Below are 27,981 nucleotides of genomic sequence, written 5' to 3'. Positions count from 1 at the left end.
AACGCCGACGTTTTTATTAGCTCATTCTCGTTTTTCTTTCCGCTACTTTTCGCCATCTCCTATCTTCCTTCCTTCCTTCCTTCCTTTCCTTTTGCACATTTATCGTGTTACAAGCTTATCGCGAATAACTTGTCGGCTATATCAATAATAGAGTATCCTCGAAGAATTAACGGAAATATAAGCGTACATTGTAGAATAACAAATAAACGTATCTATGTCTGAAAAAGACGATTATATTATAATGATTTCTTGAGAAAATCGGATTAAAAAATTTAATGCTTTTGCATTTTTTATTTTAAGAAGAATGACGATATATCTTTTTTTCGTATTTGTCATAGCGAAGATTTCATAACTGGGGGCATAATCTGAAATCACAACTTTATAGAAATGAGAAAAAACGGTTTAAAATTCGCATTTCATACATAAGAATATGTTTAAATATTTCTGTATTTATTTTTATAATTATTACGTCAATTAGTATATAGCTTTATTATAAGATGTAAGGCTTTCATACGTTTTAATATTTGATTTAAAAAAATTAAGGATATGTTAAAAATCTCGAAAAATCTCGATGTAATAAATACGTGGAGATATATTTAATGAATATATTACAAAAGTATAAATGTGCATAAAATGAAAGCGTAATTGTATTATCCTCATATCTAACATTAGTCTTTTTCTCTGCTGAACTTCTCGATTCGTAAAAGTACGGGTGTGTGATTACTTTTTTAAAATTGTTAACTTTTTTATTCAGCATTGTTTTATTACGTAGACCTTCTAGAGTTCTCTGGGAAATGGGTGCACTGTAATCCCACTTCTTCGCTACGTTTTTCTTTCTTCTTTTTTTTTTCTCGAAGCAGAATCTTGATCGTTTGGAGAAAGCGGTGAGTCCTCTCGTATCCAGCCGTGACTTGAACTCGCATAGGGCGCGTTTACTCGCTCCTTCATCCTCTTTTTCCTCCTCGACGAACTTCTCGGCAAAGTGCCGAAGTAATATCGACGAATTAGCAGCGACCGATAATATCGTTCCTCCGTAACCTTTCATTGGCATCCACGATATCCCGGAAGTCAATTTTGACTTCCTCCATTTTGACGATAAGCGTCTGTTTTAAGTTCGATAGTCCGTCACGCGACGGTGAATTTTCCTCTGCGAGAAATGCAGTTGCGATTCAGCTGGTTGCACTCGCGGAATCCTCTCTCACCCTCCGATCTAAATTGGCGCGGTGCGAAAGTATCTTACGATCAGGGAATAAGATTTTTATCCTCCCGATCAGACGAATGCCATCGCGAAAACTTGAACAAAAGAGCCCGCTCCCGAATAGCGATAGTTTCTATAGACGAAAATCGATTCATCGATCATAACTTGGAGATATTACTATTCCTTCTTCTTCTTTTCCTTCTTCTTTTCCTTCTTCTTTTCAAGTCTAAAGCATATCGCCTTCTTTTAACGCAATCAACTAATCAAATAATTATTACCTTCATTAAAATAATAAGATAATGATAAGAGGTACGTGAAAAAAAATTTTGAAAAATTTATATTACCTTGAAATAATTTATGGACGAAAGGTATATTTTAAATTTTTATTAATCGATAAACAATTATTTTGTTTCGTTATAAAAAAAAATGCATATTTGTGTAACTTATTATCGATCGACATTAAATGGAGACTTATTACTCGCCCGATCGCAAACTCGAACTACTTGATGCTGAAAACTAAATCCCCGGACAATAGTTGATTCCATTCGATCACGTGAAAAAATTTCAATCAACCCGTAGCAACTCAATCAACTTTCACGATAGAAAATAAAGGTATCAAATTGATCGGTATATTCCTCTTTCGACAAACTGTACCAAAGAGTAATGTATAGAAAAGCTTCGTTCGGATTTAAAAGCGCGAACTAGCAGGTAGTATTGAAGCGTATTTTACAGAAGATTAATCTCATAGAGAGCGATACAAAAGCGATACAACGATGAAATTAAAGATGAAATTTTTAGCAATTTTTTTTTACAGACAAATAGAATAGAGCTAAGGGCTAGTGAAACGTAGAGAATAAATTAGATTATATGTATGTGTATTGTCTAAAAGTCGAAGTTGTCTTGGGTTTAAAAAATATTGGAATATTTGAATCGATGTTTACACTTGATTGCAAATTGTTTGCTAATATATTTTCACGGTAGCCTTGATTGACAAGTCATACGGATCAACTTATTCTTACTTTTGATTTATCCTTAATTACTAATGAAAGAGAGCAAAAACGACATCTACAAAGCCAGAAAAAGTTGGAAGTAGGATTCAGCAAAAGCCGAAATAACGACGTCAGTTTGGTCGGAACTAGTTTCCAAATAGTTTGACCGGATTGCCAATTGGTCGTTAGTCATAGGGGAAAAGACTCAAAGGTCGGCTTTGGCCGGATGTATGTACAACATGTACGTACGAGCGCTTGGACTGTGATAGCCACCGAAGTGTGAAATCGCCGTAATTTAAGCAGTTTCGCGCGAGATGAAAGGAGTTTTGGTTAGGTCGCATGAAGAAGAAGAAAGAGTGTAATTACGAAATTCCATAAAATTAGCGACTCATGCTTTGCCAGATTCTGCATGTGGAATGTGATATCGCGCAAAATTATACGAGGCATTTATGACACATGAAATGCGTTTTAAACTGCACTCTCTTTTAACTCGCATATATATATATATATATATAAGAGATTTTTGAGATCATTCTTATCGTATTTTCTTTTTTCCTAATTTATTATACTTTTTTATATACTAGGAATTATATCATGAATACTCACGTATAGCCATTGGTTCTTTTTCGCCCTTTTTACTTTCTCATAAAAGAAAAAAAATTGTCTAAGACATTTTACGTTTCATCCTCTTCCGGCTCTTTTAACAGTTTAACCAGACATATGTCATTGAAGAGTTCTTTCGACAGCAGTACCATTCATCTCACCCGTAATACATATATACACGATAGCTTCTGTATTCATGTAATTTCATATACATATATTTTTTTTTATATAGTATAAAAAATTGTTATTTTTACACTCACTTATATAAAAATATATTGTATATTAAAATAGAAGGAGTTGCTAAAAGAAGTAATAGTTTTCGAAATATATTGTATAATATTATTGTTGCGCTTTCTGATTGATTTTAAAATATCACGTTCAGCAGGTATACTGGTGCTTTAAATAATAGTAATTTGTTAATGATAAAGAAATTTAAAAAACTTAAACTTTTCGTATTTTTAAAGCTTAAAATTAACTTGATTGTGAAAAGGGTAACATGTTCAAAGAAAAAATGTTATAAAGGATGGAAAATATACCTCTATAAATTTCCATCTTCTATAAAATTTATTCTTTTAACATATATTACTTTTTTGTAATCAAATTAATTTTAAACTTTGTAATATATATTTGTCATATATCCCGCACCTGCGGATGATGTCGGGTCAAAATGCTACTGCTCTCGCGTCGAAGCGGATGCATTTTAGATGCAACGTAAAAGATACGGCGCCGTAAATCGTGCTCCCTCTCTGTTCACCAATCTCTTTCGCTCTCCACAACCACAGAAATTCCCACAACCTGTTAGCAAGGTAGTAAGACGGTAAAACGGTAAAGGGATGCACATTGGCGAGCCTCGTCGACGTTAATTAAGAGGTATTAAGAGACTCTGGAAGATCTGCCAATCAACGGGTCTCTAATATCTGTCGGTCGACAGCCCAGCCATAAGCGCGTCGATCTTCCTCCACGAGACTGACCCAGATTTCAACCTGCTTTTGCTATTCATAACGCATCACCTTCCTGTTCAAGATTCTATTTACACGCGTGCGTACACAGCTTGCCAAATAGATTCTACCTAAGCTTTGCTTTAGAAAAGATAGTTTTTTCCACAGAAACAACAAATAATTATCTTTCAGAGTTTTGAATATATTTATTAAAATAAAAACATGTAATTATTTCTCAAAAAGCGTATATTTGAGGATACATTTGATAAAATTAAATAAAATATATTGTCTTATATATAATTTTATATATTTGTGAAAATAAAAATTATTCCTTTGTGACACAGTTGTTTTAACGATTTGGCTTGAATTGTTGATGAGAGATTTGCATTCACGATTTGGTTTACTCATGTCAAGCCACAATTTAATTCGTATCTTTATCTCCGTTAATACATCGGAAAGCTAGCATGAAAACATCATAACACAATATCAGCACGGAATGGAAAAATGAGGTAAAGTAGAAGAGAAAAGGAGCAAGGGGAGATTAATCGTCTCCAAAGCGGTGACGCGATTACGAGTAAATTGGATCTTTCCTTTCGTTCCGTTTATCCTGTCTCTTTTCTTTTTTTCAAAGTCGAGGACAAGAAGGAGAAGAGGCCGCAAACTCGATTGAAGTGGCTATTAAACTGTCGGGAAGTAACCGCTCGGACTCGACTTGTTTCGTGAGTTTTCGACAGTCTTTATAAGCGTTTTCTGCGCCGATCGAATGGCGAATGACATTAAAGTTCGGCTGGCGATAGACAGATATTAGAGTACAAAAGTGGCGATTGTTTTAATAGGGTGACATCGATATCACCCCATTAAAACATGCTCAGCTAGTTTGAAAATTCGAGGGTTTTGGGCAAAACGCCTCGAGATTATAATAGAGAGCTTCTCGCGAAACTTGAGAGCAGTTCATAGATGACAAAACTTTATTCTTCGGTTAATCTCGAGCGCGCTTTACTTAAGGAGAATCGTAAGTTAAAAGTTCGTTACTTTGTTGAGATAATTAATATTGAATGTTGAAAAAAAGTTGCAAAAAAGATAATCAAGTTTTCGTTGGTGAAAAAGTCAACCTCAGATTAATCGAAGAATCTGATTATGCAGAAATTTTTCGTATAATCTCAGATTCGCGCATCTGAATTTTACCCTTGAATAGATTAAATTCTTGTAAATAAAAAAAAAAGGTGTCACTTTTTTTAAATTTAAAGAGAAAGGCCTTGCATTTCCAATCTCTAGCAAAAATTTCACCACATTCAATTGAAAGCTTACGTCGTGAAAAAGCTAACTGTAAATAGATGTTGAATATTTCCACGGGGATGTAGTAAGCTCGAAAGAGCGTCGAACGTGCGGAATTAAAGATTAAGGTTAAGCATGTCGACTTCTCGAAGAAGACCGAGGGGTGGGGGAGAAGGGAAGGAAGTTTACAACGTACAATTCACGTCGTGGTATTTACTGATCGAAAGAAAGACGAAACAGGCTTGTTTGTTCTCGAGATCGAATGAGAATCCCGGGAGACATGTAAATAGGACGGAAACACCGGCGCGTTCCAGTTTGTTCGGTGTAATTCGGAAACGATTACGGAGGTCTGAGATAAGGCAAAATATATGAACATTTTCTCGTTTAATTCGTACGATTAGATCCGTCCTACTGGAAAATTCGTTGGATTAAAATCCTCCTGGTAGTTGCCATGAAAAGTCTCCAGATTATCGGGAGCAAAATCGGAAGTGTATACATACATGTGAAAGGGAGAAAGAAAGAAAGAAAAAGATGAGTATAGTACATTTTCCATGATTGCCCAACTGATTTACTAATTCGAGATGCTATAATATTGACGTGTGGATTACATACATATTGTACAGAATTTATTCCTACTCTAGTTGGATTTCACGCTTGGTTTGAGCATGACGTGGAGCATTTATACTGAAAGTTTAAGATACAAAAGATTAGCGAGAGATTTAATAATATAATAGCGTTTACAAAATGAATATAAAATTTCAAATTACTTATTATAAAATTATATTGAAGTTTCGAGATTTTATAATAAAATTAATAATTTTGCATCATTGTAATGAGTTTAATTTTTCGCGTTGATAACAAGAACAAACTTACAAAGTATAAATATATATTATAATTAATTTTCTTCTCTATAAATACATATATTGCTAATATTTATCATTCGCACGTCATGCGCTTTATCGTTTCTTATCATTATATTCATTGATGGACATTTTAAAGTTAGGAATATCTCACTCTATGTGACATCAGAAATTGATGGTACGATCAATCGACACGCGAATAATTAATAGAGCCTCGTAGACCATCCAACGTTCACGGATTAATGCCGATTCTGTTAGCAAAGCACGGAAGCGCCCTGGATAAATCATTTGCATCTCGTCCTGTCTCTCGATCTTCTCTCTCCTACGTATAATATTTATTAACGATAAAGGAAGGAACGAGACGAAACTGGGTTAAGATGGAGTTGAATGTTTTATCGGGATGCCCAATTACTGTAAGAACGTCCCAAGGAAAAATCCAGCTCGCGGGGGAAATTGAATCTTTCGAAATACCTCCCAACGTACCGTGCTTGGGCAATTTTTCATGCCGTCGCGGTAATATTTCGTCTCTCTTTTCTCTCAGATTCGCGTCGCGAGTAGATCGGCGTGTGCTCTTGCACACAGCAACAAATCGTCGTCGTAACGACGTCCGTCGTGGCGTCTGTAGTGGAAAATTAAATTTACAGAAGTGCAACTGAAAGTTTTATTCCGTCGACGACGACGACGGCGACGGCGACGAAGGAGTGCATTAAACCGCTGGTGGCTTTTGAAAAGACTCGCGTTCGCCGGGAAGAAAGACAGAGCGCGGTCCTCAAGACGAATAGAAGGGAGCATTGATCGGAACTGCTGGCTGGCAAAGTTTAGAGCAAGTACTATAAGCGCGATTATCGCAAGTGCGGGGGAGGAGAAACCGGAAGTGATCAACGTGTCGGTAGCATTGGCCGACAACACACGTTGGGGATGGCGCTTACGCGTTTTCGGGAATGCACAATAGGCGGTCACAAAAGGCTCGCGTGGTAGTGAACGGAGAGCCTTCACCACCAGCAGACGTCATAATTTTCCGCGGAGAGCTCGCATGGCTCTTCTCTTTATTCTAGCAAAGTTCTCCATTTCTCTCGCTTTTATTAGACGTTCCGAGTATTGTACAATATCGCGCTAACCCGGCGTGGATATACATACATATATTTAATCGGTAAACATTTTCTCGGATGAACAAATTATACAGAATGTGATATAAGAACCGTATACTAGAGTCGTCTTTAATTGCAAATTGACAGAGAGAAAGAGAAAGAAAGCTCGTTCCCGTGTAAGGTTCTTATATTCTTATTTTTTAAAGTTAAATATTATGGTACAAACATTTCACATAGTGCCTTTTGTTATCTTGAACGTTTTATTCATAAAGTGCGCAAAAACAGAAGGTTTAATGTAGAACGTAAAAATCAATGGTGTAGGAATGAAGCAATACGCTTCGGGCGAAAGATAAGGCTCAATCTATGTTTCTCTGAAATAATAATATTTTCCAAACTCATGCAAATAAAATGAATAACAAAAAAGAAGCTATATGCTTCGAACATTATGCTTCATGTAATTTTATAAACGTTTCGAATGTTTTTTATATTTATCAAATACGATTAATTTTAATCAACGTCATTTAAATTGCATTAAATACGTTGTTATCTTTATTTTTTGAAATATTCTTTATAAATATAAATATTTATCATTTATTTTATATTTTTTTTAATTTTTTAAAATATAATTTACATATCTAATAAATATTCAAGAATACGTAATATTAAAAAAGTATGTATATTGTTATTGTATATTAGACAAATATTATCATTTTTTTCTACTTCAGAAAAAGAGTTACGATTATTTTAAGGTAACATATATCGTAATAATTTCGAGCAGAACAAGACATTTGATATACGTTCACCAATAATTACTAAAAAAGTATTTCATATTTCTTTTCTCTTTTTTTTAAAACAATTTTCGATTCGCTTGATCGACATCAGGAATATCGATAATTGCATCGTTTCAAATAAATCGAACTCATTTAGAACTCAAAGTATGCATATTTTACCTAGTCGAAGAGAATGGGACTGTGCAGTAGAGTTTTTGCAGTAAAAATATAAAGTTTACTTATATTAAACAGGTTAGTAAAAATAATTCTACATATACATATAAAACGATAAAATTATGATGAACAAAAAGTAAGTATAATAACAAAGAAATTAAAAAATAATGAAGTTTCGAAAATATTAAAAGAAACAAGGAATTATTATTATATATTTTTCAGAATAGGTTTTTTAAATAGATTAAAAAAGAGCTTAATAACAAAGTAAAGATCTCTTTAGAAATAAATTTAATTTAACGCTTACCGATATATGATGCTCCGTCGTTGCTTGTTCGCCTCCTCCTCTTTTCTTGTTCATCCTTTGCTGCTTCTTCAGAATATTCACAAGATACTCGCGAAAAGCAATTACGATCGTGCGCGCACTAATTAATAGTATATGATAATTACGTGACATTTTTTTGTAATACAACGGATATTAATTAATTTAATCAATATTAATAAATTTAACCGATGTTACTCGCACGCAATGGGCGTTCTATTACATTTTTATTATATTGAGGAAAATAAAAAATAAAACTATTGTGAAAACTACAATATTTGAAAATTGCAATTCAATTTATATGCTACTCGCCGTCTTAATGCTGCCTAATGCTTGATTGATACATATTATCTTAACGTGTCTTTTAGGATAATTTTACTGTCTCGCGTTATACATAATATAAATATATGAATTAATATTTCAACTATATGAAATGAATAAATATATAAAATCAAAGATAAATATCCACAGAATGCAATATTTGAAAATATGTTATCGCTTTGCCGACTATTCGCATGATTTTGATCAAATAAATCTCGCAGAATAAGCGTTTTGATAAATTACAATGACGTATAAATGCCGAATATATAATTATATGGTTGATAAAAATTAAAATACGTAGTTAATAATGACGGCATTTATTAATTAATTACGTCATAATGCCACTTGACAGCAGGCATCGATTCGTTTCGTATTCACGCTTTATTAATGAACGAATAATTCAAGAATGACATTGCATTTTATTTTCAAGTCCCATATTATTACGCAAGTCGAGTTAATAACTAATTAAGACGCAATGTTGAAAAATATATAATCAGAATTCTTCGTGCGATATATTTTCATAAATATTGCAAAATGACTGTATCATTAAATAATATATTACAACTTTCCGTTATTTTAATTATTCCGTAATTTGCGTATTACTTCATCTTTTTTATTAAAAAAATAATTAATTATTAAATAGACGAATGATTTCGAAACGCGAGAAAAATATATCTAAGCATATTTAAGAGAATAATTATTGTAAGAAAATAATTCATAATTTTTCATTACTTGTGCCGTTTCGATTTTTGTTAAAAAAATAAATAAATACTGTTTGAATAAATAATCGTTGCGCAGTATTCAATATATGAATTGTTAATTGCGACAGTTATTTAATAACGCGGACTGTGCTAATCCTTAATTGTAATAAACGTTAATCGTGTTTAGCGTTTCTCGGTACATTTGACCTTTCGCCATCACGTTTCAAGATATAAATACAATGATATATACGGAGCGTTTCACGTTGCTACCTTCCCGACACTCGCCGTACGAATGTCGAGCCCAAAGTCACGTTATTATTATTTAATACGAGTGTAAGAAAGAATTATATAGCCCTCACTACAACAAAAAGACGAGAGAAAGACAAGGACTAACTTTGTTTACGTTCTTGGTGGTATGTCACTGCGGAGTAGTGGGGGTTCTCCTCGCTACACAAGATGATATGAAGAAGGGGAAGGACGCGCCGAGAGACGAAAACATGCGTGTATTATATTATTCAGTCAGTAAGTAGTTTATGGGCGTTGAGAAAGGTGTTATAATATTACATCTCTCTTGTACATGAAAATTCTTTTATTTTAGCAGTTTTCGATAATGAAATTCCATCTAGTCTTTTCATAAAGCACACTTTCCCTTACACATATCATAAGATAAACGTATACGAAATATGCTGACAATGAGTTATGTTTTAATTTCCAATTAATTTCCTTTCTTTCTTAATGTGCAAGTGTTGATAGAATAATAATAATCTCTTTATCTCTCGTGAGTGTCGGTCCTTTTCCCTTTCTTCATATCATCTTGTTTTATTCTCCATATCATCTAGTTAGTGAACTGTATCAACAGGTACGTAAACAAAAGAACGTGCGTCGCTATTTCTTACATATTTTCGAATATAATATTGTGCGGATATTTGTCTTTAGTTTTAAATTTTAACTTATATTCACATTTCTATGCGAGATAGTAAGATTTTCCTAAAACATGAGACAGCGACATTTGTTAGTGGTAGAGCTAACACTGCTGCAATGAATTTAGATGCGTGATTTTGGAACGTGAAACGCATGGATTATAATTTTTCGCAATATGATAAGTCACGTTTGCTTTTAATGTCGAAAGCTCTGTAATCGTCATATTTTAATGATTAATATACGAATGTAATTCATCGAATTAAATCGCGTGACATTATTGAGTAACATATAAGTGCCTTAAAAAAGCAGCAAAGAATAAATAAAAAGAAGAAGAGAAAACATAATGGGACAAACACTTGTGTGAAATAAATAATTTATAATTAACTTTGTTACTGTCATTCTTATGAAATTGCTTATTTCAAAACAGATTTAAAATATTAAAAAGAAGTAAAACATTTTTAATAAAGATATTTAATAATAATTATATTTAATTTTTTGTTGTATAGATGTATGTAAAATATTTAAGATTTATAATTATTTAAAATATTTGGATAAGAAATCAAACTTAATATTTTTATTTATCTTACTTTATCAAAATTTAAGTATCTTAGATAATAAATACCTATATACAATACTTGTGTACTTTATAAGTTACAATGTTGTTTTTTAGATTCTTTTTAGATTCTGTTGATCTACTTCAATTTATAACATTTCTGTACGTTCTTTTGTTGTAAATTGATTCTTTTACGTAGCCATTCGATACGTTCGTTTAGTATAATCGAATTTTAAAGTTCAGTTTTTTTTTCTAATGGCTCCAAACTGCAATGGAATATTTTTTCATTTTTCTTTTTCTCTTTCATTTTTCTTTGTTTCTTTATTGATTCTTCTGGATGGTTCTGCTCTCGGCCTTTCTTTCTGTATTACAAACTAATCCACGATTCTGGGCGATAGTAACATGAAAATCGAGCATGGGAGCCGAGCCGATTGAAAGGTCTCTATCCAAATACCGAAATGCTGTTTTATTCGGCTAGAAACTACATCGTCGCCTGTGCATGAATAAAAAAAAGAGAATGAAACGTAGAAAGGAGATTGAAATAAATCGGCTTGTAAATATCGATATCGAATATTGTCAAAACAAAACACCGAAGTTGGCGATTTAATAATAATATTTATAAATTTTTTTAATTATGTTAGTTGTCACATGTGTGTGTAAGAGTGCACAATATTATTAATTTCTTTCATTATCTCGTAATATACACATGTTCATCCTGATATTTCCACTGAAGAGTATTATATTAAGTAGATGACATATTTTTTCTAATATATATCCCGATATGACTGTTCACTTTTGACAAGAATTTAACTTTCTATTTTCCAATTTTTTTCACATATTGATTATATATCGTTTGTCACTTCATTGCTACCGACGGGGGGTCGACGTGCGAGTTCATAATCTAAATTGGACATCGTGTTCTCTCATCTTAATTTCATATGCAACATGTTATAAAATACCGATGCAGTCGAATTTCCAGTTTCGGCATCTCGAAAGCAATCGCGAATGGAATATAAATTTTCACGAAATCTCTTGTTATTTATTATAAAATAAGATGATTGCCTTTGGTTGCTCTCAAGCTACTAAACTCACTCGCTCGCAGCAAAATTATTTGTACAAAAGAATAGAGGGCAGAAAATTTTATCATAGCTAGAACAATGTCACCGTGCACGATCAAAGAGAATCGCAAAAGGGAAAACAGCGGTACATCAGACTGGCTTGCACGTGAAAATACATTTGTCTCCGGTAGCTGTTGTACTGACAAAACACGAGTGAAAGTTGAAAATATTTGTTTGAACATTACCTTAGCACAGTGCATAGTACACATTTTCTGTTTCCAGAGTGAATGTAAGACATGCAAACCAAGTGCGTTTAGAATATTGCTCTTGTGAACACAATCCTTCTTTGAATAAAACTTTAATTTTTCTTTTTAATATTAATTGTAAAAAAGATATTTTCTCTCTTGTTTATATTTTTAAGAGAATATTTTTTATTCGAGGTTTATTGACTTCTTTCTCTGTCATATAGTTGCAAAATTGAACACAAAACATGTACATGTGAGAGAAAATATCTTTTTTAAAACTACCTTTTTTACAACTAATATTTTATACATATATATTATAAAAAATCAAAGAGAAAACAAAAATATGTCACATGTCTCAATTTTTTATTTAATTTAAAAAAATTGTATTTCTTATTTTTTGGTAACGTGAACAAAAATATGAAAAATAATATTTATCTACGAAGCTTTCATATTGCATGTGTATTTTAGGTGATCGTTCGACTATCATCGCGTTAAAATTTCTTGAAATTTGTTCCTGTACATCAATAAATACTGGTTCAGAAATACGATTTCGATTGGATGTAATGACAAGAAGTTCGACAAAAGAGGGAGGAGGGAATTGTTGCGAGGAAACGAAAAAGCAAACGGATCATGAACCGCGCGCGCGGGAAGAGTAGGAAAAAGAGGGCAGCGATTACACAGGTGGATGAAAACGCGACTCGGACTCGCGTACACGTAGCCAGGAGCTCTGGGTTAGTCACATATTTGCCGACGTACGAACGACTAAAAGCTTTTCACTCGCGGCTCTATTTTCGACCCGTAAATCGTGTTCCGTTACCGCTCTCTCGTACGTACGAAACAGCCACGGCTCCGCTGCGTGCGAAGCAAAAAGACATGCTCTCTCTTTCCTACCTCTTCCCCTTTCTCTCGAAAAAGCTCCATACAGATTTCACGTACATACACACGACGAGTTGCTATCTGTGCGCGAGCACTCGAGACTCGGTATTTTCGTGAATATCTTGCCGTACATACACGCGCTAACGCAATGACAGTGACAGGCAAACAATTAGGCACTTGCAATTAGAATCAATTACGTCGACATCGATTAGCTTTAATCGTAGTTAGCTTTAACCATAGTTCTCATTTCCGTCTCTGTTCACGTTTTATTTTTTTAGAGAGAAAGACAAGAAAACGATCGAACTACGTTTAACGTTAATCGAAGGAATTGGATCTTGGAATTTCCAGACGTAGATTGAAAGACATGATTAAAGACATTTAAAAAATTTAAATCAAAGGAGAATTTAAAGAAGGAGACGTGAGAAAAAAAAGATAATTATATATTTATAACTTATATAAATAATTAATATTTATATATTAAATAATTATAACTTATATATTATAATTTATATAAATTCTAATATAATTTATGACATTTTTAAAGGCAGAAGCTCCATTCCATTTCTGTTTTTTTTTCTTTATTTTTTTCTGAAGCAAAGAAGCAAGAATGCTTCTTACTTGTTGGTTGATATTCGTGATGTGAGTAAACATAAATACATCGCAGAAAGATATGATAACATGCAATGTAATGTACATATGAATTGTAAGCATAACTTTCAATATTGATGATAAAGAAGATAAATAGAAATTTTGATTTATTCTCACATGTATATCTGCGAAATTCAATTCATATGTATATAGATAGGTTTATAGAGAAAACCCCGAGTTATTATCTCTTTGCTTGGGCATTCGTAAATTAGATCACTGATTAAATTGCTGCAATGAAAGTAATGGAATTTGCGGTTCTAACATAATCTCGGAATGTGATACATCCCTTCGTCTCGTGAAAGGTATTAATTTGTTGAATGACGAAAAAAAACGAGAAGAATGATAGGATTTATTTTGACCCACTTAGAGAAATTATTATACGTATATCTATATACCCGTATTCGCGAAATTCCAATATTCAGTTTTTTTTTAATTATTCGTTTATTAGGAAGATCATGTCTGTAACGCGATATATCGAAGTTTTAATAAACTTAGTTAAAAAATATTAAACACCAATTCTTTTTCTATAATTAAAGTTTTAAATATTTTTCATAACTAGATATGCACGTTAACGAATAACATCTTTATATAAAAAATATGAATTTTTTTATATTTTTATATTATCGCATTACAAAAATTACCTACGAAAAAATATGAACAAATATGCTTATATATGCGCGACGAAAAAATTTAAAAGCATATGTATATTCCGACAGAAATGCGAAATAAGCCGTAAATATGAGCGAATCAGATTATGTTATATATTTCGGCGATAATACATAGAATATTTTAAAAAATATTTTTTAAACACACACACTCTATTTTTCTCTCTTCGAGATGTATTTTATTTAATTAAATTATTAATCTGTCTGGGACGTGTGTCACACGCATATCCGAATTATTCTCAATTATATCACTTTAGCGCACCGGCAAACGTGCAATTTTTGGGATTTCATTTTAGTAATCCTAACGTGAGGAAAATTTTGTGCGCGCTCAGGGGCACCGGATAAATCGCATATTTGCCGACGTAGGAAGTACTAAAAGCTTTTCACTCTCGGCCTTATTTTCGGTCCATGAATCGGATTCCGTTACTGCTCTTCAGACTAGAATTAAGCGTCCGATGTACTGTCGAATTAAAGAGCGCTAAAACGTCAAAGAAGATTGGTCCTAATATTTTTATTTTATTTTTTATTTTATTTACATGACATTGCACATAGGCTATTACGATGGAGCATATGTAATAGAGATTACTTGGGATGAGCTACAATGAAATAGTGCTACAGTACCAAGTATAAAAGCCTGCGGTAACAATTTAAATATTCGCAAAGCTGTCTGTTCTTTGAAACATTTTTAGATAAATATTTCCGCTTTGACCAACACCCGCTTTGAACAGTAACTGGATCAGAGTCAATTTATGAACAAAAAAAAAAAAAAAAAACATGGGGAAAAAGAAATCATCGCGTGACGCAGAAATATATATATATATATATATATATATATTCGCGGTTCGCGCTATTATATTCATAAGCGAAAACGCTCGGGAAAGCACGGCAACGGTAGGTCCGGGAAATTAAATCGAGCTCATGCGGTGCTCGCGAGGACGAAGCTATATGGCTCACGTCGGATCGCAAATTATATATCGTGCGTGGAATCGCATTAAAGCGCGGCCAATCGCGAATGAGCGGCGGTCCGCTCTTTTTTTGTCCTCTCCCGTGGATCATTTCCAATCGAGAGAAACGTAGCCCAGAGTCTCTCGTTATTCTGGCGAGCGCAAAATCGCGAATAAAAGCCGATCGAACCGGAATTCCACGAGCGAAAACGGCAGCTCGCAGTTCGAAACTGAAAAGGACGCGGCGAGCCAAAAAACAAAAAAAAAAAAAAAAAAAAAAAAAAGGATGATTATTGTCGAGAAAGAGGAGAGAAGAAGGGTGGGGGGGGGGGGGAGGCGGAGAGAGCGGTGCGAACAATTATTCTTGCGAAAAAGACAGGCCGCGTTATTAAATCGCGCAATTTCTCATCTCTCGGCGCATGTCGACTGCTTCCGCTCGGACAGAAGCCGCGGAAAGAGAGATAGATAAATAGGAAGATAATGCCGTGAGAAAAACGAAGACGAAAGGGAAATTAACTTTTTCTTTCTCGCGATTTCCAGCCGAGAATTCCCTCGACTCTCGCTACGCGTCTTTCATTTCTTCCCGGACTTTTCTATTCCCGGTAATTTCCCTATAAATTCTGTCCCGTTTAATTAGAGCTCGCGAACATAACTTCGCGCTTAGCTGTCAACCACGTTCAGCTATTGGCTACTTTTAAAGTATAGGAAAAAGAAATGCATCGAGTTTTGACGAGTATTGAAAAGTATCTGAAGATGCTGAAGTATTAGGGTAAACTAGGGTATGATGGCCATAGGCTGTAATTTTTTCAATAATCGCTACATAGTGCGCTTTTTTAGTTAATATCAGAAATAATCGATATTTACAATAGTTTACGTGCATATATTATTCGAAATAACGATATTGTGAATCTTATATATCATATATTTACTTTTGACTATCTGCAAAGTTTTTCATTTGTCCACTAAAAACTGTTACAACGTCGAATAAATTACAGTCAAGCTATCGTAATCGACGTTAGACATATTATAAAGATATGTAAATTGTTATATGACCTATAATTTTTATTTTCATTTTCACTACTTTTTTTATAAATACTATGGCCATCTTTTCCTTAAAAGTTGGATAAGATGGCCATAGATGCTTATGTTGTACTATTTTGATAATATAAAATTTTAATTAAATATTTTCCTTTTAATTTCGATAAAGTATTACATAATTTAAGCTTCAGTGAAGATAATATGCTAAACACTATTAAAAAATAACAAAAATAAAAGTATGTTTTTTGCATTTTAAAAAACTATGGCCACCTATTAGCCGAGTTTACCCTAAAGATTCACGCTTACCAATTGTTTTGAAATTATTTTGCCGCTTGCGTCGCGTTTATAGAACAGAATTGTCGAACACGAGGGCATCGAATTGCAACCTCGGCTTTCATTTCCGGTCTCTCTCGTACGTTGTACACTCGGCATTACACGAGAAACACACCATGTGTGCGCCACGACGTGCGTGAATTCACCCGCATTATTCGTTGCCGGCTCGAGCGCAGCAGTGATAACCGGTGCACTGTCGAAGCAACGGAGATTCTCGGCGTTCTTCGTGGATGTTTAAGCGAGATAGCGGGATATATCAGCAGGCACGAACCGCCGCCAGTCTCGCTTTGGATATTCATTCTCGAGGCTCTCTAATCTCGCATAATGTACTGGTGATTTAATAGCGGCGCACCTCCTGCGCGGCATCGCATCGCGATAATCGCGTTTGCGACATCGGTGGGACGTACCGAGGACAGAGAGAGAGAGAGAGAGCGGGCTCTGATGGGCCCAAAAACGTATATCGTGAACGTGATGAAGGTCGTACTTGGGATCTCTAACGGCGCGACTCTGGGAATGAACGGTGCGGGAGGTCTAAATAACACTGCGCGCACAAAGATAATATGATATCTATCGTGATATTCAATCATTTATGTAATCACGCTTCTGCATAAAAATGCATAAGATTTGGGATGTAATATCAAATAAATGAGATAACGTAATAACTCTTTTCAGCTAGGAAATTAAAACTTATTATTCTTTAATATATAATATTAAATTTAATTTATACATATATACTTATATAATTTATATTACGTAGTACTAAATATTAAATAAATATGTCTATTTATAGATAAAGTTCATTTAATTTAGATAAAAAAAGTTTGCTCTATTTTTAATAAATTTGTTATGATGTAAAATAATATGGTAAAAATTTATAATAATGGATATAACAATATCTTTTAATTAGAAATTCATTGTATATACATATACATTAGTGTCAATTATTCGGAAATGGTTTTATCTTTTATTATCGGGATCTTTTATTATCTTCATCGCTACTTTAATCCCCTAAATTGGTTACGAATTTCCGCGACGAATTTCTCGTAATCTGATCGCAAATTGTCTTACGTATATAAAGCAAATGCCAGATTTACGTTGACAGCTGCGAAGTGGAACCGGAGATATTCCACGGCACTTTCCGAGGACCATCGAGCTGTCCTGTAGCGGAAGTGCGCTCGCACCTCCAAGAAGAGATTTTGAGCAGAAACGAAGTTCTCGTAATTTAGCGAGCTTGTGAATATCGACAGGTGCATCTCTTCTCCTTTCCCTCTATCTCTCTTTCTTTCTCTCCAACTTCTCCACTTCCATCACCTTTGCCGGTACTCTCATAAAGTTCGTGGCTGCCGTTTCCTGTCGCAGTTGACACAAATCCAAGCGGACGACAAGCCGGAAAGCTTTTTCGTATGTGTGTCGAATCGAGGTTAGATTCGATGCCTCTGGCTCGCTATTAACGAGATCGGCCGAATGCCACCCTCCCGTTTCACCCTTCCATCCTGCCGCCGTTCCCTTTTGTCCTTTTTCGCGCTACCGCGCGCGCATTCCTCTTTTGCGCGTCACGTTCGCCGGATGAATGATAATTTACGCGTGCTCGATTCACCGCCGGCGGGAAAAGCTTTTTCTTTCCATCCCTCTTCTTTTATCCATCCACCATTTCGTCGATAGCCACGTTACAGGGACGGATCAATGTGAAAATTAATGAAATATAAGCTGCGGGGTATTGTCAAAAGGCTCAAATAATTTTGTTCCGAAATTTTTTTTCGATATCATATAATATTATATATTGTAGAATATATATATATATATATATATATATATATATATATAAAGAAAATACTCGAGAAAATTATGCTCTTTTGAAAGTAATAACGAATTAATATATTTGTAAGTTTGTACATAAATTATTTTCCGAATTGTTTTAAATACCAACAATAATTTAATATAAAGAAAGTTCTGATAGAATCGTCTTTTTTTTTAAATTTTTTTAATGCACGAGAACTGAATTTTTGGAGCTTTCAAGTGTGCGCCTCATGCCTTCACTGCTCCCCAGAGGAAAAAGATAGCTTTATCGGATCTCGGGGAAAAAAATCACCATCCATTCCTAGCGCGATATGATCCACGTGCGTGCTATAATTTCGCAGAAGCGATTCGTTATCATTTTGTCGGCGGAGCGCTAATACGCGCGGAAGCATTCCGTGCTCTGTGAATGCGATTCTCTTTTTCCTCCATTCAGCTGGGAAAACCGACCGCGAGACGACGATTCCCTGAACGTTCGCGCTAAAGGATATTCGCGCTTTTTCGCGAGATTAAAATTATGGAAACGAATCGCGCACATGGAGCACGCTTGTCAGTCGCGCAAAGAATTTATGCTTTCATCTCGAGTATCTGCATGCAGTTTTTAAAAAAGAATTATATATTGATAGAACCTTATTTTGGAGTTTTACTTCGTTATAATCTTCTTTAAATGGAACGTTTTTTTTTTTAAAAATTATCACACTTTTACGTTGATTTATAATAAAATAATTCAAATTTTCTTTTGCACAGTCTAAAGGATGGATTATTTTAATTTTAACCTTTGTACCAAGCAATAACGATACAATCTCGTCTTCCTATATTTCTTTAATGTAAAGTATATGAAAGTATAATATTAAATAACTCGATGATTAAACTTTAAATTAAATTCCTGCTAAGAAAGCGATTACCTGAATATAACTTATTGTTAGATAAAAGATCAGGTTCCATCTTATTTTACAGTGGTCAACATTTTTTAATAATTATTTCTTACTGATTTACTGATATTTTTTGACTTTTTCATCATTATATACTGCGGCAAATGCAAGCAGTTTGCTCTGTGCTGAGTCGAATGTCCCGATTTCGTCTTTGATGGAGGATCTGTCCGAGGTAACCGTATTGAAGAGCAAAACCTCGGTTTCGGAGTTGAAGATTATGAAAACCCGGGGCAAATGATGTGCGAACGCATAAAGAGAAGGATTTTGAACGGACTTGGCGTAGTTTTGTTGCCAAGGTATCCATAAACTCTACGAAAAGTCATTGTAACGCGTGCGCGCATGTTTCTTCATTGCTTTGGCTATGCCTTTCCTAGATTTAACTAGATTTATGTGGCCCCGTTTTCCAGTGTTTCTTTCACCGCGAGAGCTGAAAATATATGGAAGCTCTCGCATACGAGCTGTACAGCATGACGCGGAGACTCTTTGTTCGGTGCATGATTGAATGAAAGCTTTCTGCAGCAGGTTAAATTAATGAAGAATTTCAAAACGGAAAGCGTCATCAGTATTTAATGGAAATTTATCATAATCTGAGAACAGCGTTTTTACACATGAATATAACATTTCACGAATTTTGTAAAGAAAACTGTCAGACAAATGATATCACAATGTAAAAAAGTTTCTTTAAAAGATACAAATAAGCATTGTTGCAAGAATTAAGATTAATATAATATTAACGTTGATATAATTAATAAGGAAAACATTGTTTTTTATTTATGCGCAGTACGTGTTTGTATTATTTTTTATTACATAAATCATTAATTCGAGATCACGACTTTAAAAACTGTACATACAAATTAGGGAAATTTGAAGAACTTTTTTCTTCGCTCTGTAAAATCTTACCGAGGAATATGTAAAACGAATTGCTCCATTCTTCATACATTGTTATTTCTTATAAAAGCTTGCTGTCCTAATTCATTAGATAGAATAAAAATGATGCAGATGTGTCGTCGCAGCGTGTGCTGATATTTATGTATAGGTATTTGCAATGTTTATATGCCCAACTAGTTATTGGGGCTTAATTTAATTTGGAAAATAGAGTAATCGCTGGAGTAATCTATACGGACTATTGAACTATCATAATTGGGATTACAGATATACACACATTTGAATGCGCGTTGCGTTGCAGTAACAGTGAAATTCTGCAGTTAACGACACGTTATTATAACGCGCGATAAATCGACTGGCGGAATAATCGCATTTTGCAATGCTTTTCTGCGTACGCGTCTAAACGCGCGTCATGCGTTGAAAATCAGCTTTAGAAAATTAAAAATTCAAAATTACGCAATTTTTGTCCGCAAAGATTAACAAAACTAATGCTTTTAATTTGGAATATTGAACACCAAGGGATTAAAATAAAATAATTGTATTGACGTGTGTAACAATATAATTAGCCGCTTTGTTACAAAATTATCGCAATATGCAATTAATTTGAAAATATAAATTGGATTTTAAATTATTACATACATTTCACTTTATGTATATAGGCTCAAATCTTATTGTCAGTTTTTTGTGTATATTCCCAGTTTATTTTTTATATATTTTATATAATATATAAAACAATAGATATATAATACAGTGATTGAGTGAAATTAAGAGGCCAAGTAGTGTAACTTAAATAGCGAAATAAGCATAATCGTTAACTTAAGAAAATGCAAAAGTTTCTTCAGACTAATTTTATATATATATTCTTGAAACAATAGGGATAAAAATAAAGCTCCGTTTAGAATACGTGGGAAACGTATGAAACAAGTGGTTCACTTACGACCGCGAGTAAATTAATTTCCGCAATTTCGAGCGTTTGTCCTTTTTCGAAACTTCGCTATACTCAGACATTTCGTCCTCGCTTTTGCCGTTTCGAATGAGCCACCGTTCTCTTCTCTCCACTTCGGGGAATTTGCTCGTATTTTATGAGATGCTCGAGTTGGAAGTCACGTATTCGCGTAGTCGCATCGTATCGACGTCCCGTGGAGCGGTATTAAAAAGAAGAAAAAAAAAAAGAAAAGAAAAAGAAAAGAACGAAGAAAAAAAGAAACAAGCCCGAAGCATTAACGATCCCTTCCTTCGTGGAGGCCGCATTTCAGCCCTGCACGTTTACACCGTACCTCTTATTAATTTCCACGATGCGCATAATCCAGCCCGGAATTTCCTGTCTCATTTTTTATTCCTTTCTCTCTCTCTCTCTCTCTTTCTCTCTCTTTCTATCTTTCTTTCTTTCTTATCTTCTTTCTTGCTCGCTGTCTTATCTCCACATTTTGTTCAGTCTCGAGAGATTTGATTCAACCTACGGACCTTTTTAATTAATAAATTAGAGACTTAGAAAATCAGCGAGAATTAAATAAAAGTGAAACTAAGTGCCATGACAATGATCTGAGATAAATTATCTCGTGATACGCGCGTGCGTGTTTTTGTTTTTTTTTTTAACCCGTTAATTAATCCGGTTTGCTATTTTTTTTTTTTTTTTTTTGTATTTAGCTTTCAAGTTTTCAATCATCGAAGATAATTTTTTTAAATCTTTTTATAGAAATAATCCATTTTATAGTTAAATAAACTTTTATTATCCTAATCGATTTTTCCGAATAATCTATTTGTCGCTAACGTTCACATATGCACAGAACTTATGTATAAGCGAGAAGAGATCAGAATGATGACGGACTGCTGCGTTGATTATAGAAATCTGACACGTTCATAAAAAGCTTACATATATCCGCGAATAACATTCCTGCAGCATCAGCTTATTTGACAGCCTCCGCAGATTCGGCGGTCCTTTTCAGTCGTTTGGGGGAGAGAGCGATCGTTATTAACTTTCTGGATATCTACAGCAAAACGCCGATATACATCCGCGCTTCGAATTTTTTTCCGCCACATATAAGAGAGATATTAAATTCTATCGTCGATTTTTTACTTTTCTATTTTGTGTCGATTAAACCGCGCAGAAAATAGAAGCGCAAATGTAGTCTGAAAACTGTATATGTACGAGTATATGTAATGCGATCCTGATGAGAATAATAAAATAATAATTGTTGGTTTTATATGTAAACATATTGAGCTACATAAACTCTATTAGGAGAATAAATAAATATATCAAATTTACGATTGTTTAAATACTAATTGTATATATTGACGTTTCCAATTTATCTCACAATGCGGGTTACTTGATACTGCATGGAAACAATAAAATATTTACAGTATATATAGATATGGATTTGTCAGTTCTTGCTTTTTTCTTGTCAGGAAAATTATTACAATTTACAATTACTTTTATTATTATTTAATTCAATTTAATGTAACATAAATAAAAAATCTTAACTTTCGTCCGTTGAAATTTTTTTTCTTTGTGTAAATATAATATAATAAATATAACTCTTTGCCTACGCCATTTTTTATTCTTCTTCAAATAATTTAAATTAATTATATATCGAGACTTTCTTATACTAGGTTTTTTAGCAACATTCTTATTTTATTTTAATATCAATTTTTCTTATAAAATATATTATTAGTTATTCCGATATATTTTTTAACACGTGTTCTTGCATTATGTACGCTATTATATATATATGTTAACCATTTTTTCTTACAATTAGTATTTTTTATAAATATATATGTATATGTATATATTATATATATTTTATATATATTTTAAATATATACATATATTATAAATATATATATAATACATGTATTATATACATTTTTAATATATGTATTATACATATCGTGATATAAAAATGTTTTCATTTTTTTTTTTGTTAAAAAGAATTTTCCACAAACGCGAAAATTTTTCCCTCTCCCCTTTCACTCTTTCCCTCCATCGACGACCGCGTGACGGCGTCTCGCTCGCGCCAACTGCGCGTGCTGTTGACCGGTCGTCATGGCAACCTAGCGACGAGTCTACAGTGGCCCAAGGTGGATGGACTGCGGGCTGGCGCGCCTGAACAGACAGAGGAGAAGTCAGTGCACGCGCGGACGCGGAAGCGGACGTGTATGTTCGTACGTTTGACACACGCTCGGTCCTATCTCTCTCTTTCTTTCTCTCTTTCTCCCTACGCAGTTCTCCCTCATTCTTTCCCTCCGTTTCGCTCTTCCGACCGCGTCGCGATTCACCCCGCGTTCGGACGTACGTGTTCATGGTGTTTGTGGTCTTGCATCCAGTCCACCGTCAGACTACCGAAAGGGAGGCCGTAGTCAGCCGCTGACAGTGATACTATGGAGTGATTCGATCGACGTCGTAGCAGGTGAGGTTATGGTTAAAAAAAAAAAAAGAGCTAACGCGCGATATAATTGATCAACGTCCGCGAGGAGCTAGTCGAGAAGATTCGGGATTTTCTTTTACTTTGAAAAATGTTCATATTTTATTTGTATTTGATTGATTGACGACGCGCGAACCTCGCTGACATGCGAATATACATGATGACGTTAATAGGCGAAATATAATATGATTCAACGCGTATTTTGATTTTAGTAACTAATATAACGTATCTAGCTTCTTGCAGGCGATGGTGAATTTGGAGCTAACAACTTCACTTTTTAAATTAAAAGCAATACACATGCCGTTTTTCTATCGCAAGTTTTAGACTTTAGTGATTGTCAAATTGGAGCATATTGACAAATGATCGTCGCAGTTGACGGTCGAAAATTGTACGTTATCTAAGTGTTTGAATATGTTTACATACCATTAACCTCTGTAATAAATGTGAATATGCATACGTTAAAACAATTATATAACAGTAACTTTTAATATTAAAATAATTTTGACATACATATAACAGCGTATTGTATGTTTATACTGCTAAGGAAATAAAATTTAAAAAAGTTTTTAGTCAAAATATTATCCTGGAAGTAAGAGAAAGCGGACGAAAAGCGTATCATAAAAATCTGCAAAAAAGCAGATAATTTATATATAATTCAAACAGCTATTTAGTACATAATCTCCATAGAGCTTAAGCAAACAGTTTGCATAATTTACACATGAATGTTTTTACATGCAAATGAAAAATACTTCGAGAAGCATTCTTTGCTGCTGCCAAGTAGATATAGTCAAATGAAGATCAGACATGCTCCATACTCGCTTATAAATCGCATTGCTTCGCGGAATTTTAAGTTATTGCATCGCAAGGTTTTCGTCTCACTGTTACCTACTTTAATAAATATTCATATCTCGTTTAAAAATTCTACATGCTAGGAACACTGCCGTCTGCAATGTTAAACGTCCGCAGAATTGGTTTAATAGCGATTGATGAGCGAACTCGCGCCTCGTTCGAATGATGACTACGCATGTAGTACATAATGTTTTGTGAATTTCTGATACATATAAACCACTATATATACATAGTTGTATATATAGAATAATATTAAAACAAAAAAGAAATTTTTTTATACGCGTTTGTTGCTCGAAATGGCATCTTAAATTGCGTAAATTTATTGTCGATAAAATATATAATTCAATTATTTATATAGGCAACATATATTACAACAAGTTTATGAATAAATTTCGATTGTTAAACATTCTTAAATAAGACATTACGTTTAAACTAAATGATTTGGAAGGATTACAGATTAATATCATTATTTTCGATTATTAAAGTGTAAATTCGATAAAAACAAAGCATGAAAAGAGTCGGGGAGAAAATATTTGATAAAAAGATAAAAATATTACAAAGAATATCATATATCGACTTTTTTTTATTATACAAAAAAGAAATAAATATATGATAATATAATATATATTGCATTTTTCGATTTCACAGTGTTTGACGAACGAAACTGTAACGTTTCGTTAGAAACGTGATGACGTAACAGAATATCGCGTATACGATTTTATACGTGTAGAAATAGAGTTACTTGCTCAAGTAATAGCAATGCCTCAAGTTTGCCGAGTAATAAAGTAAGTTGGTTTTCATAAAATGTACATGTTTAAATTAATTTTCAAAGAGTATTTTATAATATTATATATATATGTATATATATATATATATATATATATTTAATTAATTACTTGCCAATTGAAGTAGTTTTATTCTGTGCGCATTATATTTTTTCTATAAATAGAGTTTGATTTATGTAAATAGTCAAGAATATATAATCTTGTTCAGATATTTTTTAGTAATAAATTAACTTTATTAATCATTAGAAAGATAATGCTATTTAATTTTTTTTACAAAAACAATTTTTGTCTTAGGGTTTCAATATCAAGTTGTATATCTGGAATTTGTAACCCAATATTATGAAAAAAATTTAAATAGATTTAATAAAAACCGAGAATAATCCGCGGAAGTAATTTGTATCATTTGGTTTGAAAAAAAATCGATAGTGAACAGGTAAGAAAGTAAAGAAAGCATTAGCGTTTGGAAAAGTTTAGCGTGTAAAATAGAGCGAATGATGGTTTGCGATCGCGTATTCGGCAAGGGCGAAAGATTACTTTCGATATTGCGGTCGGGTTCGATTTCAAGCCACAGCGTGGGAACTTTATCCGTTCGAACCGGTGCCGGACTTTCAATGCATAAACGAGGTGAACTATATACGTAGCTTAGGGCTTTGTGACGCGCACGCAAGCGTGCTCCAAAGTCCGAGTTTGCTTCGAGTTTTATTGAAGCTAAATGACAAGTACATAGGAAACAAGTGCGATCGAATTCCTTTGATCGACGATTCAAATATGTACAAAATGTATTTAATTATGAAATTTTATATTATTGATAAACTTGATAAATTTATATCTGCATTTTCTATACATAAATTATTATACGAAGTAGAAATGTATTTTAAGCGCGTGAAAAGGATCATTTAAAATCAATTAAATTAAAAGAATCAATTAAAATTAATGGAAAATTAAATAGAAAATTAATTATAAGTACAAAATTAAAATGTGATGTGAATCGACAAAATAGAATAATTAATTTTCTTCATATTTACGTATCTTAAAGTTTACAATCGCAAAAACCGTCGCTTTTTAATACATAAGTATCTCGTTTTTCGCCAAGCTGCTACTGTCTTCCATCGCAGTAATAAAGACCGAGTAAAGTGATACCGGTATTTGCATGTTTGCACATTTGTTGCACGATTCCGTTGTATGCATTCTCTCCGCTGTATGCATTCCGTAAGTCACGGAATTACGTGTAGTCCCATATAGTCGCGCAAGGTGCTTCCGTGATATTAATTTATGATTTCGCATCGCTTGATCTTAACTCGTAAGCACGCGCGCGGGATAACTAAGAGCCCCCAGCGTTCCCATTATCTTTCGGCAACTGCGAGGGTACAAATTTAAATAAATATAATAATATACTATTGTGGAATCGAAAATGTTATAATATAAAGATAATTAGTAGATATTGAGATAAAAACAAACAACTTAAATTCAATTAAAATTGATTTATATTAAAGAACGATATAATTTCTTTATAAAATCGGGAATCAGCTGACATATGTCAATATATTTTATGGAGCATATAATACACATAATTTAGCGTAATATGATTTATAAAATGTAAACTCTATTTTCTCTCTCTCTCTCTCTCTCTCTCTCTCTCTCTCTCTCTTTCTCTATCTTTCTTCTTTTTATTGAATAATATTATATGTACTTTTGAAATTGAGTTAATATTTTGTTAGAAAGAGAGAAGAAGATGAAAAATTAATTTCATAGTGCAAAAGATTATTTTCAAGAGAATGCTTTTAAATCTTTGTCTTGATATCACCATCTTCGATTACATAAACGCTCGCGTTATTGATTCGCGCAGTTACTTAGCCGCCTTTCGCGGAGACTACTTTGCTTAGATTAGTCAGACAAAAGGACCATCTTCTTTTAGTCGTCGACGGAATTTAAGAGGAAGAAAAGCCGGTGCGCGCATTTCTCTTTTTGTGTTGCTTCGAAGGTCAAAGGGAAGAAGCGTAACGGTTCCGGTTGTAGTTCTTAACACCTTTTCCGCCTGCTTCTCTCCCGTGTACTCGCTCTTTTTTCGCTTCTCGTTCTTGCTCTAGTCGTGTCGACAAGAGGATGCGAAAAGAACGTCTAGCGTAAAAGCGCAATTTGTCCAGAAAAACAATTACTTTTATCGCGCCCAACCTTGATATCGCGTCGGATATGTCGGATTTGTCATTTGTCCGACGATCGAAAAACTAGCTAGATAGTCAAATCGATCCATCACTGCGGTTTGTCATAAAATCGATGTTAAAATTTGTATAGATTTGGCTAGCGATTTTTTTATAAATACATTAAACCAGAAAGAAAGAGAAGTGTCATATTCCACTGACGAACAAATATTTAAAGCGTATTTCAACTAAATTTCATAGGAACGATACGGCTTCTTTGTTCTTAAATGTAGACAATTTCTCATAACTAAATATGGTATATCTACAATTTTGCATCGCAATGCAATGTGATGCGAAATTGTAGATATATTTATTTATGAGAAATATTATTTTAATATATGAGAATATTGTATGGTGTAACTATAAATAATGGAAAGTGCTGCGTTAATTTTTTGAAATTAATAACTAATATGATCTTGATCAATTTTGAGAAGAGAGAACTTAAGTTTTATTATAATATGTATATTCCTATAAAGTTTACAGGATGATGTACCAATTTAACGATATATTACAAATTATAATTAATGTGTTACTTAATACATATACACATAAACATATTAAATTATATAATATTAAATTAGAGAGAAGTACACATTAGT

General features: G+C 33.5%; 1 protein-coding gene across 6 annotated transcripts in view; it reads left to right on the top strand.

Moving 5' to 3' along the window:
• Positions 1-27,981, top strand: part of Rho-6 (serine protease rhomboid 6) — a 168,042-nt gene that overhangs the window by 28,150 nt on the left and 111,911 nt on the right. Inside the window, exons 1-2 of one of the 6 annotated variants that reach the window (XM_072887771.1) lie at positions 9,800-10,095; positions 23,058-23,535. The exons of 3 other annotated variants lie outside the window; for them this stretch is intronic. The gene's annotated coding sequence lies outside the window, so the exon portion shown is untranslated. Of the gene's footprint in view, positions 1-9,799; positions 10,096-23,057; positions 23,536-27,981 lie in introns of those variants that run through there. 2 more of the 6 variants (XM_072887767.1, XM_072887772.1) reach the window with 2 other exon arrangements.

This window comes from Anoplolepis gracilipes, chromosome 3 (assembly GCF_047496725.1).
Source record: "Anoplolepis gracilipes chromosome 3, ASM4749672v1, whole genome shotgun sequence".
Lineage (NCBI taxonomy): Eukaryota > Metazoa > Arthropoda > Insecta > Hymenoptera > Formicidae > Anoplolepis > Anoplolepis gracilipes.
This window is presented reverse-complemented; position numbering and strand designations above follow the sequence as displayed.